General features: G+C 37.9%; 1 protein-coding gene across 15 annotated transcripts in view; it reads right to left on the reverse strand.

Annotated features, from left to right (window-relative positions):
* Window positions 1–15,178, reverse strand: part of MAGI2 (membrane associated guanylate kinase, WW and PDZ domain containing 2) — a 758,260-nt gene that overhangs the window by 385,597 nt on the left and 357,485 nt on the right. The window lies entirely within an intron of this gene.

Consider the following 15,178-nt stretch of genomic DNA (forward strand, 5'->3'; position numbering starts at 1 on the left):
TCAAAAGCATTTTGAAAAATAAATCTCCATCCAAGATTCCTGGGTTACAGGTAGCTGGTCAAAACAGTTTCTTGTTAAAATAAATAAATAAATAAATAAATAATACAAAATAAAGAAAGAATTCTTTGCACAAGACACTCTTCCTGTCAGTTCCTGAGACTTCTCCAGTTTAAGTTCTCTACACAAAGTATCAACAAAACTATCATGACATTTCTCTTGTTAACTGTTGCTACTAATATGTGGTTCCTAGAGCTCATCTCAGAGCATTATCAATGCCAGCTGTTGGCTCACAGATTATGTGCCCGTTTGCTTTCCCCCACAATTATCACCATGACTTTTTAACACTTAGTACCTGAACTGCACCCTGCAACCTTGTGACGTATGGCTACACATAGTGGTCACAGGTTTTGCTGATCCTGGCTTCCCACCCCCCCTTTCCCTGGGATATGGGCAATGGCCCATGTGGCATCTTGCCCAAGGAACCAAAGGCATGTGAGGCTGCGGTACCTGCCAGGCATCAAAATGGATTTGGGAGCAGAGCAGCAGGGCAGGCCAGTATGCTGGGGTCTGCAGCAGAGGTGGGCACAGCCAAAGGGGAAGCAGCCATGGGTGTGAGACTGGGCTTTGTTCCTGGGAAGGAGCATATGAGAGTGTAGGAGCTCTGCTATAAAAAAAAACTTTCTGTTTTTGTTAAGAAGAGGACAACATATGGCTTGGTAATTGACTTTAAATCAACTCTTGACTTGGCAGGGTTTAGCTAAACCAAATCAGTCTTTCAGAGGTTAACTCAAGAGCTGCTTAAATTTCACAGGCCATGTTGCATTTCATACCATACCTATTTATAAAATCCTATCTACATTTGTAAAGTTAGCATAGAAACAAAACTTCTGGAGAACAACCAACTTTGCAGAAGCCATCTGTCCCCCTCCCCTTTTGAACAGGCAACAATTTCAGCAAGTTTCTTAGTTATATATGAACCCAAAACAAAATTCAGAGATGAGGTACTCCAAACTTTTGTTGGTGTTGCCTCACACACAGGCTAACATTTGCAACATTTTGTCTAATAAGATAAGCTAAATTCTGAAACGTTTACCAACAAGATGTAGGATTTTTGAAATGATGCTATTTAATGCTAGCCTACAGGGCTGCAGAGCTTGCTCTATAGTTATCCAATTCAAACTTGTTCTTGTGTGCCTAGTATAAAAGAGGAAAATGTTTATTCACCCAACCCCATTCTCTTTTACAAGTGGAAAACTGTATGCAGAGATGGATGTTGTTATCAGAGACACCAAGATGAAGTCATTGCTCTTAAAAGATCTGACCAAGCAGTTATGTTTTAGACTGGGGTTTATGTATACATCATGCTTTTCCCAGCCATATTGTCTTCTCTGTTTTCCTATTATAGTAGTACAGAGAAATGTACATGTATAAGGATCCTACCTTTGTGAGCACTTCACAGAACATGTCAGTAGAATTTTTGCATATCCCACTTAGCTCTCTGCCAGAAGTAACAAAACGCAGAGGGCAGCAAGGGAGGAAATCTGCTTGTGTGCATGTACTCTCTGGCACGAAGAAACTATACCTTGAAAAAACAGACAAATAAACCCTAAATCTGTTTAAAAACCAGCCTTGCAAGCCTTTTGCTCTTTCTGCGCATTGCTTGTCTCTGATGAACTCACTAAACAGCCCTTTGATTTTACGTACTGTGGTCCCTGTTCTAGGAAAAGGAAATTGGAGGCTACACTTTATAGCTCATCAGATGGCTGTGTGATTTTCTGTTAAATAGACATGCTGCCTATCCTGAAGCTCCAGCTTCAGGATGCCACCCCTATGATGCTATCAGCATCTGCATCTGATCTTTCTGAAGACTATAAAAGCTTCATCACTCAAATTCTCTGCTAAAAGGATAAGTCTTCTCAAGAACAAGAGACCAGAAGGGGGAATAGATTGCTTCCCCAAATCGCTGCCCAAAACAACAGGAAATGATTAGTTTCCGACAGATTTGAACAGTTCAATATCTTCGCTGAGTTTTGATTACTGCTGTTATTCCTCCAAAATGAGCACTTTGCCTCTTACACTTTTTTTTTCTTCTTTTTTTTTTTTTCTTTTCTTTTTTTTTTTTTTTTTCTTTTTTTCCTTTTGTAGTCGGGCAAGTAAGCAAACAAGGAAAGTAATCCTTTAAGCATGAATACCTGATCTTCTGTGTCAATAGTACAGGTAGCACATGTTTATCTACTGCATTGTGTTGGCATTTACCCATTAAAGAACATTATAGCAGTGATCCCACAAGCCTGGGAGCACTCACCTGCAGGCAGCCAGACCTGCTTGGCCATGAGACCAATAGTGGCAATCATGGAGATGCCCCAGGCAGCACTCACATAACATGCCCTGCATACTGCTCTTCACAGACCCCCAGACATTCGGCACCTCTTCCTCATGTCCATGTTGCTGTTACAACATGGATGCAGTGGCCTTTCCTGCTGTGTGACCTCTTGGGAATCTTGTCTCCCAGCTTCTCTTCCTCGCAATTATGTCTGAAACCCAGAGCTAAGCTATCCATTATATCTGCAAAGTACCGTTTTTTTTTTTCTGCAAAGTACCTGTTGAATTTCCTGAGATCTCCAGCACCCAAACTGTCTCAAAGAGAGGAGATGCACCTATGATGGCAAGAATACTGTTTTTCAACCTCAATAATTTGTCCCTCACTAATTAAAATCATAGTCTCAGCGGAAGAGCTTACATCAACCCTCAGCCACACTGGTTAATGCAAATTTCCTCTCGCCCAGTGCCCTTCCTGCTCAATAGATCTCAATGCCTATGAATAGCTAATGTATTCCACAGGAGCAGCCACAGGAAAATAAATTAATTTAAACACTAGCTCGGGCTCCAGAGAAAGAAATACAGTAAAGGAGGCAGCAATTCAGACCTCAGACATTTCTCCAATATTGTGTGCTCACCCCAGAGTTCATCCCACTATCCTACATGCACTTCATCAGACCAGAATGGATGGGACTGCTTTCAGCTCTTTTTAATCTCTATATATCGCTTTCTTTCTTTCTTTCTTTCTTTCTTTCTTTCTTTCTTTCTTTCTTTCTTTCTTTCTTTCTTTCTTTCTTTCTTTCTTTCTTTCTTTCTTTCATTCTTTCAGGTACATAGTCCTGCCATATATAAATTATAAATCCATATTTTGCTATTTAAAGTTCTCTTCTAGGGCAGATTGTGTGGAAATATTCACTATTGCTCCACAATCACCATTTTTAAATCAGTATTTCATTACAGGTTAGGAGAACAGATCATTTTGCATTTCCCAATCTTGCTGACTTGCTGAGTTTTCCAGCCTGAAATCTGGTGGATCAATATTATATTATTATTATTAGCACCTACAACAACATAATTAGAGTGCTAAATATTATTTCAATGCTTTAAAAATCTCATATCAGTTTCAATCATCTGCCAGTTCCTGAGAAGGAGGTGGTGACTTGTGGGGAGAGCAGAAAAAGCAGCAAATTTATCAGAGTAGCTTGGAACAATTCACAAGAGAGCAATAGTGGGAATTGCAGGGCTCACAAATGATGATCAATAGACAACCTGGAGTGTGAAGCCTTTTGTGCAGCCATAAGATATCTACATCACCTGTGGGAGTGCTCTGTGTGTGGGGCTGTGAAGCACAGGGTGAAGACTGGAACATGGACTGAAAATGGTGCAAAGCCCAAGGATGGACCCTGTGGACAGATTGTACCTGTAAGCAGCAAGGGTGGGCAGTGCTGAGCTTGGAGCTGCTGATGCGAGACGGGAAGGCTAGACTGAAAGCATACAAACAAGGGATGCTGATGGCCCAGTGTGCCTTGGCCAGTATCTAACCAGCCTGCAGCAGCTGAACTCCCAAAGATTTTCAAAAATTTACTGGAAGGTTTTGCAAGGGCTACAGAACTATTTCTTCAGCCATTTGACCCCTTTAAATGTTTGAATACCGGTAAAAATGCTACCATTTAGTGCTGATTTAAGTCTCGCTACAGTCTGCTGGAGCCACTGCAGCCAATACTTTGGAGGTAACACTTGCTTTGGATATTATCATCTCTGACTTGCACACATGAAGCAGTGAAAGCCACAATACTTGAACTGCTTGAGAGTTTAATTTCCCCCACTGTTTCCACATGCCTGCAGACGAGTGGGATGGTGGCCTACTTTCCACCTTTCTGAAAAGGAGATGGTAATCCTTCTTCCCAGGGCTGAATGTAAACCGACACTGCATGAAAAGCCTCCCCTCCAGCATGAAGCATCCTTCACTGCTTAAAAAGAGGATGGCCCTAAACAATCAGAACTGACCTTTCCACACTCCTAGACCCTCCTGCCTTTAAGAAATGTGCCTCTCCTATTCATTTTTTTTTTTTTTTCCCCTAATCTTTGTAGTTTCTTACTCCCTGAGCAGCTTTTTGCAACGTTGAGCACAGCTCTTCCTGGGTGTGCAGTAAGCACCAGCTGTGCCTCAGGTAGGGTTGATGGTGAGTGCCACCATCTGTTCCAGATGTGTCTTGGAGTCAGGCACAGGAGCTTCAGGCAAAATTTCAGCTTCCTATAGAAAACATGTATTCCAGGGGAAGTGCTGCATTAGGGATTGTGAATTTTCATCTCCAAAATTGATTTTTAAATATAGAATTTCTCTCCCCCCTCTCCAAGCTAGTTTTGGAGACAAAATACCTAGGAAGTTTTGGTTTTGCTCTGGAGCCTAAAGATTCTTAATCCTACACCACAGCTCCACAAACACGCTCTCAGGCTTAAACGTTAATTCCAGATCACAGCAAACTGAGGCAGGGCCTCATGTGGCTCCCCATGCTTGGGTCTATCTGACTTCACAGAGGATACAGAGGGCAGAAAAGCATCTTAATCACTGAGACCAGCCTAGTTCTCTGGGCTGGATCTGCCTTGCAGACAGCCTGCTGCAGGATGGAAATATTTTACAGAAGTAGTATATAAATGTTACAAGCACAGAGCAGGACCCAAAACTATTGACCATTTATAAAAGTTAAAGATAATTTACCCACCAGAAACCAGGAATAAGCAATCAGAGACCCCAAAGTGAGCCTGGAAGTTTTTGGGAGCATTGAGAAGGGAAAGCTTCTTCAGCCCCAAGTAGCACAACACGGTGATCAGCAAAAGTTGATCTCAGCATATTGTCATTGCTCTACTGATGAGGCAGTGAAGCCAGGCTTCACATGTCAGCACACTGAGACTAGGCATTGTTGTGTATGTTCAGCTAGTGGCAGCTCTGAAGTGATATGTTGACTTATCTCTGCAATACGGATGTATTCTAAATTACTAACCAACTTGAAGCAGCATCCCTAGAAATGAAGGGATGCTCTGGCTTATGAACAATGCTTCAAGCTATTCCCTGCTTGCTGCAATCTTAAAATGCCTAGTCTTTGAAGTGCTGGCTACCATAATATTTTTATATGGGAAAAAAATTTTAGGGCTGGCTTGTTTGTTTTTAGGAAAGTTCAAATTTCTGGTCTGTCAGCCTTGAAAGAATCCCCTTAATAAACTCCAGACATCATTATCCACAAAAGATTTTGCACAGGATAGATAGAAGACAAACAAAACATTTGCAGGGTTCCTCCAGAACTGCTATTTCTATGGACTGTAATTGTTATTTTAATAGGCATCCTACCAAGACATTCTCTGTTAAAACAGACCTTTTCCTTCCCTTAACAAATAGGCTTCTGTCAAACACTAATACTGGCACTTTTGAGAACTGAGATGGTAGCTGGTATTAATGACCAGGCACTTCTAACTGTATCCTAGTGTTTTGTTCCTCATAGGATCTTTTCCTAAGCTGTAAAATGTGATGCCAGATTTAGTTTCTAAAGAGAGAAGAATAACACTAATAGACAGTAAATGGGTGTGAGCTGTCACATACACCAGCATTACAGCAGTACCGTTATATCTCAATTAGCAGCTGGCTTGAAAATCAGTGGAAACAGACAGCATTTTTGCTGGCATGTGTTGTTTTTCTTGACTTGTGTAAAAATTAAAAAAATAGTTTATGTTTACTGGGGAGGGCAGAAACCTGGGACTGTAGTACAGCTGTGTCCCTGACCCGCTTGCTCATCATTTCTGTATACTAGTACGCCTTGGTTTATTCTCACGCAGGTAGCTGAATACTACTACTTAAATATCTCACAAAGGGTAAACCATGCCTGGTACCTGATTCGTAAATCTAGTGCAGTTTTCTGGATGACAGATGTTAGGTACATGCAAAACATGATTTCTTCTGGTTATTGCTAAAATTAACTGATGGTCCAGCTTCTGTTGGTCCTGCTTCTTGTTTGGCACACACAGGTGTATGTGAGCCCGGACACTACAGAAATCAGGTGGAGTTTTACCACTGATTTCCAGGAGGACAGAAAGGTATTTTCTCTGTTGCAGTCTGTTTTCTGAAGTACAAAACAGTACTTCTGCGAAGACAATTAAAGGGAAAGCATATGTCAACAGTTCATCTGTTCACTCTGGTACAATAAGTTGGAAAAGATGTTCACAAGGGGGGATGCTCTAACTTCTGTGGTGTTGTTTTAAAGTTCCTGAAATATGTTTGTATCCTTCTACGTAAAAAGAAGACATAACCTGCTCTATAAATGAACCATCTGTTGTCATTGTAATATTGATAAAAGACGCCAATAAAGTTAACAGGTACTGAGAAGATAAGTACATCATCTGAAACCAATAGAATATATATAATTGTGTTGGGGTTCATGGATATTCTAATACTGCTCTTTTTTTTTTTTTTTTGTTACTTTTCATCACAGCCATACTTCAAAGACTTTTCTCAGCCATGTAGTTATTTCTATTGACTAAATTCCAATTATATCAGATAAGGAATTAACAGCCACTCTATATAATACATTTCACAGTTTCTACACTTCCCTTTTATTCTCTCAAGTGTTGAGTAAGCCACAAACTAAAATGTGTTTCCTTTGAGAAATGTGTGCATGTCACTGGTAATGCTGATGAAAGGCTCTCTAACATCTGAAAAGTTCACTTAAGTATTTCCAGAATAAAAGCTGAATTACTGAAGTTAACAGTGGTGCAAACAAAGCTAATCCCTCAAAATATACTCAGTTATGTCATATTTAGGTCTGCTTGTGCTTGTTTATTTGACCCTTGTCTGAGATATTGAGGATGCAACCCTCAGAATTTGAAGCAATGAGACAAATAAGGAGTTGCTAATGCATTGCATATGCACATGTATTCTCTTTTATGGAGTTTTTAGGTCATCGATAAACCCAAAGATAAGCAGAGTAAGCACCAGTGTACATCTTTCATATCTGACATCCTAGCATTATGGCGCCAGGATCAAGAGAAGTTGCATTAATAGAAATAAGGATCATGGACTAGTGATCTGAGGTTAAATGGAACAGTCACTCCAAAGTCTAACAGTCTGGATTTGTCCTCAGTTAACCTAATTCTAATTAAGCTTGTTAGAAATAACTGTTCAAATTATTCTTAAGCTTTTCCACTTTACAGCTTTGTGTAAAAACTGATACCAACACTGAGTCAAAAAATAGCATATTTTCAGTTTTTCAGTGCTAAACTGAGAACAGAAACAGACCTCCCAGAAAAAATATTTTATCAAGGAAGGCTTCATCCACAACTCATAATGTCAAAGTGCCTAGAGCCCTTGCTCTCTTTTGTATATTGCCTTCGAACTACCTATATTTACAAGACCCCTGTAAATATATAGTGTACTGGTAGCATCAGTTGAGATCGCAGAGTAACATGACATTTGTGTCTGGTGAATATATGTTGTACCTGAGGATGGAAGGGAGCTATAAACCCCTTCACACTGGCTTTGCACCAAGTGAATGCACCAGCAGTCTCCCAGTGCAGCACAGAGCCTGACCTAGCTGGGAACTGGGCATCAGCACATGGTGGTTTCAGTGCATAGCCAGGAGTAGTAAGCCCTACAGAACCCCACTGCGGTGCTGAACCTAGTCATAGGCATATCATTGCCCTGAAACCACCAAATTCCTGGTCGTGTCAAGGTAGTACAGGGGAAGGTGGGAACCCCCCAAGTTAGCAGCTGAGCCCTGTGCTGGTCAGAAGTAACTCCACTTCTTCAGCACTGGAAAGAGGTTAACGGGGTTCATGCTGCACTGTAACTAAGGTAAATCCTGTTAGGCACAATTTGGCTCTACAAAGAAGTATTTCAGTGTCGCCTTCACTGTTGCACGGTTAATCCATAGGACAGAAAATTCAGCCCTGCCTGAGTTTTGACCATATGTACAAATTAAAAAACTGCAAGGAAGTATCACTTTCCAACTATTTTAGCATGTGACATAATTGATCTTTGCTGAAATTTTTCAACAAAAATAAATACAATTATGATGTCACTGCAGTTGGTAGACACTCTGTCAAGTTAAATGTCCAGACGGGATATACACATACCTCCAGTTACCATCTTAAAGATATGTATTTTATCACTGTTTGGAAAAATTAAATTACATGTTAGAGGAAAATAAAATGGCTACATTTTCCCCAATTTTCTTTGTAACTATCTCTCATAGTATTGTCATCTCTTTTTACAACCTAATCGTGTCAGCTTGCACAGCATGAAGAAACCAAATGAGTACTGCCAATAAAACACGCCAGCTTATCTGGTGTAGTCCTAAATCTTCCTCAGCTTCTAGAGAATTTCATCTTCTAACTCATAAATAAAAGGAAAAATATTTTTCATATGAGAAGACTTTTTTCATATGGGAGGACTAAAGTATGTCCTTCCCTTAAAGTGAAAAGTCACAAACTTGTTACTATCTCACTGGTTTCTTACTGCTGGTATCTGTTTGCTGGGTGACTGAAAAGTAAAATGATACCTTTGTCCTTCTTTAGGCTCATCTGCATTAACAGCACCCTAATAATTGCAGAGAAAAAAACACATTAGTATGCTACATTAAAAATAAAAATTAAGTCGGAGATTTTGGTTTTAAAGAGATTGTAAAACTAACAACATTAGTGTCCTGTATTCCTATATCATCTATAAGCATCAATGCATTAAAAAAATGAAAAATCCAACAACCTCTAAACAAGTATCATTTTCAATAAAGTTACTGATGTATACATAAAGGCATACAGTGACTTTCCCCAAGGTCACAAAACAAGTTAATTGAACTTAAGGAAAGAGTGCTAGAAAATTCTGATCCATTAATCCATTACAAAGTATGAACACGTTAGACAGTTTGAAAAACCTTCACTACATTTGAGTTACTGGATTTAGTTATTTTGATTCAAATTTTTGAGGTCAATATCTTGAAAGAAGCAAAATGCTGCAAGGAAATGAACGCTGGTGCAATGCTTTACAAACATATGTTAGGTAATTCCTTGCTTTGAATATGAATTCAGATACATCAATTAGATTTAAGTTCTCTTCTGGGTATTTTCAACACATTGAATTTAGTCATAATTGGATTTTTACCCCTGAAACACTTAATCAAGGCTAAATCAAAGAAAAAAAAAATCTGTTTCAGAAGAATCTTGTAAAATACAAAGAGAATACTTCTGTATTTCCAAGATCTACCAGCTTGATTAACTTTCCTTAATTTAGAGACTGACTTGTTTCTTCTTTTATGCAATTAATGCATTAAATCACTTTGATGTGCTGTTTTTTAAATACATGGAATCTGCAGTTATATAAAGTACTAGACCCAACAGCACCATTTATTCTCCTAAATTGAAAACACTGTGCTCATCTCAACAAGAGAGATGATTGTAAGTTGAACTGATTATTCTCACAATGTTTAAAAAAGCCTTTGATCAAGTTTAGAGTTGCAACACTTAAGGTTTTTCTTCCCTATAGAGGAATGGTTTCTGTCATCAAATTAGCACGAAGCAAAGAGACCCTGAGTAAAAATGAATGGAGAGCAAATCTCACAAGATGCACATATTTGGGAAGTGCAATCAATTTCTTCAGTGATACATCTTTTCCAATAACTTCCAATACAGAAAACAACAACAACAACAACAAAAAACACCTAAGATATGTGAAAATTGAGCGGAATCTCATTATATGTGAGCTCTCTTCTCCCTGCCCTTGCATTCCCAAAGATGGCTATTTATGGAACTTGCTAGGCACTTGATAGAAGTGGCAGCATTCTCATGAAAACTGTATGCAAAAATAAGATGTGACTAGAATATCCATCAACAAGTCCTAAAAATTAGATCATTATTTTCTGTGTAAGACAATCTACAAATCTTATCTATTAGAAGGTATAATTCTTATAACTGTTAATAAAAAACTGGTCACTTTGAAAATAAAATATATATATATTCATATATTATATCTCACCCCTAATTTTTAAGCATGCTGCATAGGAGGACTGCCATTGTTATCAACCTCTGTATTTTATGGGCAAAAGACATCAGTGATTTAGGTATGCTTACACACTGAACCATTATCAGAAAGAAACATATACGAACCCAGAATGTAGCTCAATCTCAGTCCAATCTCCAGTGCCGTCTTTCCCTCCAAAAAGCCAAGCCACAGCTTGCTCAGCCCATACTAGCACACAGACAAGTGACATCTTTGAGGGAGACTGCACAAACAGCTTCAAAACCAAACCAAACCAAACCAAACCAAAACAAACAAACAAAAGAAACCCAACAAACAAACAAAAACACAAAACCAACCCCAGAACAACCATTATGACAAACATAATGTGTATACTTACATGTATACTGATCTAAAGTATACTACAGTATACTTAAGAACAGTATAATTCCCTTATATACATGGGGAATAATATCCCTAAGGTTTAGGTGGATATACTTAGGATAGCATAATTTATTTGCATGGGAAGTGAATGAGTTTTGTTGTTATACAGAGCCTAAGTAAATACATACTACCTCAGATTCTACTGATGGACTCAACACATCTGCACAGACTCCTCAAGCCAACTCTACCAGACATAGTTATAAAAGCTCAAAACCCGGATGCCCTGCTAGACCTGTGTGTAGCACCTATTGGGAACTGCTGCTCTGCCTGGGTGGTACAGCTCGGAAAACTGTTGTATGTCTTTGCCATGGCAACGCAGGATGCAGCTTCCAGGCATGACGCAATCTGATAGCCCAACTGCTCCGTGAACTCCTGTTCTGCCTGGAACTAAAAGCCATGCTGAGAAGGATTAGTACTTTCATTTCTTCAACTGCATGGTTGAAGAAATGAAATGGGAAAAGCTGTGGCAGCCTTAATACTTCATGAGAGGCTTTAGCCTTAAGTAAAACCTCTAGCTAAGGTTATATGAAAGGTTTGAGCCTTGGACGTTTCCCAGTGTATTTTTTTTTAAAAAGATATCTCTAGAGTTATACAATTTCTGTCACAAGGTTTAGGTAAGTATTTAAGAAGAGGAAAAAAAAAAAAGGAAAAAAAAAAGATTTAGATGAAAAACAAAATCTTTTTAGGCTAATATAATGTATTCTGAAATCCTTTTTTTTTGTCTGTCTGAGAAATAATTTATCCTTCTGTAAGCTCCTTTGTGCACTCTGTACTTGATGTATTTGGAGAATAAACTTGCTTTATGAATGGCTCTCAGCTTGTGTCAGCATTCTCAAATTATAAACACAGAAAGCTTTACATTAATGTAGATTACAGTTAAAAGTGTCTTTCTCAATGTATGCCTTTTTCATTAGCAACATGAATCTTAATGAGCGCAGAATTACCAACTAACACAACAATAGCAATGAGCTGAGCCATCCCAGTGACTTCTGTTGTTTCCCACCCTTTTAATTTTTGGATTCAACCTTGTCTCAGTTCACAACTTCTTATAGTCGAGCAACCCAAATACACTGCTCCATTAAAGGCTTGGCAATTACACAAAGTTAGCATAGTGTAAAGCACTAGCCACTGCATTCCTCCCTCGTAATTTCTAAATTACTATGTTAATCTTCAGGGATTTTTTTTTGTGATTTCAGCTTGTTTATAAATGCCTGTCAACAGCAGGAACAGTTTCTACTCATTACTCCAGTTGCTTATTGACCTTTCCATATTCTGCTATTACAATAACATTTTCTTTTCAGATGTGGATTCTGTGCTAACACCATCATCAGTTTAATGAGAAAATATAATAATATCCTTCCTTTAGCAATTACACAGCTTCCTAATATGTCAATCCCTTTGTTATTTTCTAAATAAACACACAACATTTTTCTTCATTATTTCTCCATTTACCATAAAAAGTGTCCCCGGTCCTAATGTTTTCCTTAGGATGATTTGCTACCTCTTTCATTTCTGTTAATTTTGAATGAGCTCTCATAAACGTAATTGTACAATCCTTGGATGGTTGCCTTTTGGTTTCTTGTCATTTCATCAAATTCCTTTACTGTGACTTGTATGGACCAAAAGTAGTAACAAATTAATTACTGGGACATTAATGCTGTGAACACTAACACACAGAGAGACCCCTTAACATTGATCTTTCCTAGTATAAGTGTTTGGCTGAACCTGGAGGATACAATCTGATAGTGTGAGAACAACTCTTGTGCAGGGCTGTGCACAGCCAATTTTACATCTTTTGGGCAAAGGTATAAGTCTCTTGGAGGAACCAAAATGTTGGTCTGATGAACATTAAACTAAATGAGATGAAAAGCATGCTATACACTCCTATTTGTTCCCATTACATGTGTGAACAGTATTAAAACTTCTTTGTTGTTTTAAGTTTCTAAGGTCAGATACAGAAATCTCCCATCTGTTTTCCAAAATGACATTTTTGTAGAGCTTATCCTATTGCACCCTTTTTGGCACCCTTATTTTCATGTGAAAACATATCTCTCATTAAGAATTTGCTGGTCAGTGTGATACGTTTTATATCCCTTAGTCAAAAATTCATAGGTCTTACAACAGAATCTTGTAGTGGGAAAAAAAAAAAAAAAAATAAAATGTTTCAGGAGACTAAATGTCTTTTCTAACCAAATGTGGAATAAATGGATTTTCACTTTGATTGTCTTCAGTGCTGTGTCCATAAAAGCTTGACAGCAGCTTTTATATATAAACTCTAAATCACTTGCCTCTTTTATGAAAAGCTAGAGCACCCAGTGTTCCATATGTGGCCATTTCTTGCTTCTTTTGTACCTGATTTTAGTGTGCTCTCCCTTCCGTTACTCTCCCCTTGTCACTTCAAAAACAGCATCTCAAAGCATTGGGAATGTGGCTCTTTCTAAAGTGACATCTCAGAATTGAGAGACACTTGTGAATATAGTGAAAAGTTACCACTTCACTACCGAGTTCAGTCTCTAATTTCTCTGCAGGCAATGCTGTCTGTAAACCGACAAGTGGCTTGAATTCTCCTTGACAGAAGGGTCTAGAGATGTAACAGCCCAGAGCCACAGCAGCTCTCAGTGGCCAAAAATTCTCTGTTTTAAAGAACCAGGTGAAATAAATATTCAAAAAACAAAAACTACACCACGTAGGCAATGCAGGTATTTATGACACAAGAAGCAGTTCTAAGGAAAGGAAATATTAATTTATAACAGGAAGGAAGGAAGGAAGGAAGGAAGGAAGGAAGGAAGGAAGGAAGGAAAGAAGGAAGGAAGAGAGAGAGAGGGAGGGAGAAAGGGAAAGGAGGGTGAAAACTACCTATATGATCCCCATCTTATAAATTCCAGGAAGAGTTCAAATAATGGTTGTTAATAAGACAAATTGGGTGCTCTATAAAAAAAAAAATCCTTCTGCAGTCCTGCTTTCCAGTATTCAAGAGACTGTTTTAATAGTCCCATGAAACATTCAATAAAATTGTAGACTACTGATTTTTGAGATCCCTACAACAAAATAGCATAGAAGGAATGGCCTGTATTAATTTTATTAGAAAATCCTTTCACAAAAGTCTTGATCAATCAAGATCACATGAAGATTATTCTAAGATAATCTTGAAATGTGGAAGCACAAAACTGGGAAAAAAAAATGTAATGTGATCAAAGGGTTGTGGCATAGCTGTTTTTAAGGTAAAATCATGTGAGTCTTGATGAATAACACAGCAAACATCACAGTTAAAAGGGCTAAACTTAATGAAGTGTCACATATCCAGAAAAGTGATTGCAGTAAATGCAGCAATTATGTTTATACATAAAGGTTGTTTTATTGATCCATCAGCACCACAGACACAAGCAAGATCAAGAGTTCAAAAGAGTACTTGGTGTAACACCAGTTTCACCATCAAGCATTTTTAACAGGATAATAACCTGGGTAATAACCTACTGTCTTCTGTGGTATATGCCTCCATTCAAGCACCAAGGACAACATTTGTTTGCATTACCAAATTAGATTTGCTTGACACAAACTGGGTGTGCATTTGCACAACCAAAGTTAAATCATTTGTATTGTGAAAATAATTACTAAATTAAATTTACTTTTTAAACATAAATCGGAAAGGATTCTTCCCTGTATTGACAGACTCATCTAAAAAATTACGTGTTAATATATCATGACTATGACTTTAAAGAAACAAATGAAAAGAATTCAGTACAGAGAAAAATGATCACGATGCAGCTAGACAGGTGGAAAAGTATAAAGCAGAAAATCTTACTGCTGGATGAGATTATTCTGCAGAGTGTCTGTATTCAGGTCAGTGAAGGTGATATGCTTAGTTAATTGGTGAATAGAGCACAGCACTGAGATCAATGAAATCATTGATAACAGATGAGAATGTAGTTGCTGTTCTATATATTTAGTGTAGCAAAACTGATGTGCTTATTCAAGAGATTATATGATACACTTGCCTGTGATTTTAAGGGGACTGAATTTAATGATCCAGAGGTCTTCTACACTTCAGTAAAATGGTACAGGTATTTTAATTAAAAAGAAGATGTTTTTAATGTGATCTTTAATTGTGATCTTTAATACAATGTTAGGAGTTTCATCATTTCAATGAGTGGTAACTGTTTTGTTTCTAATTAATGGGAAATTATCAAACCATCTAATTTTTTGTCACTTTTATACAGCAAGTCTTCAGGTTTGGTCCTTATTACAAAAAAAAAAAAAAAATCTGAAAACTATAATTTTGTATATGAAACTCTTAGTATCTCTCTGTTATGGGTGGTTTTGGTTTTTTACATGCTTTAATATTACATTATTTATACTCCTAAAAAATAATCCTTTAAAATCTGCTTTTATGTTAAGAATCCTGAATTTCTGAAAGAGTTG

Source organism: Anas acuta, chromosome 1 (assembly GCF_963932015.1).
Source record: "Anas acuta chromosome 1, bAnaAcu1.1, whole genome shotgun sequence".
NCBI classification, from domain to species: Eukaryota; Metazoa; Chordata; class Aves; order Anseriformes; family Anatidae; genus Anas; species Anas acuta.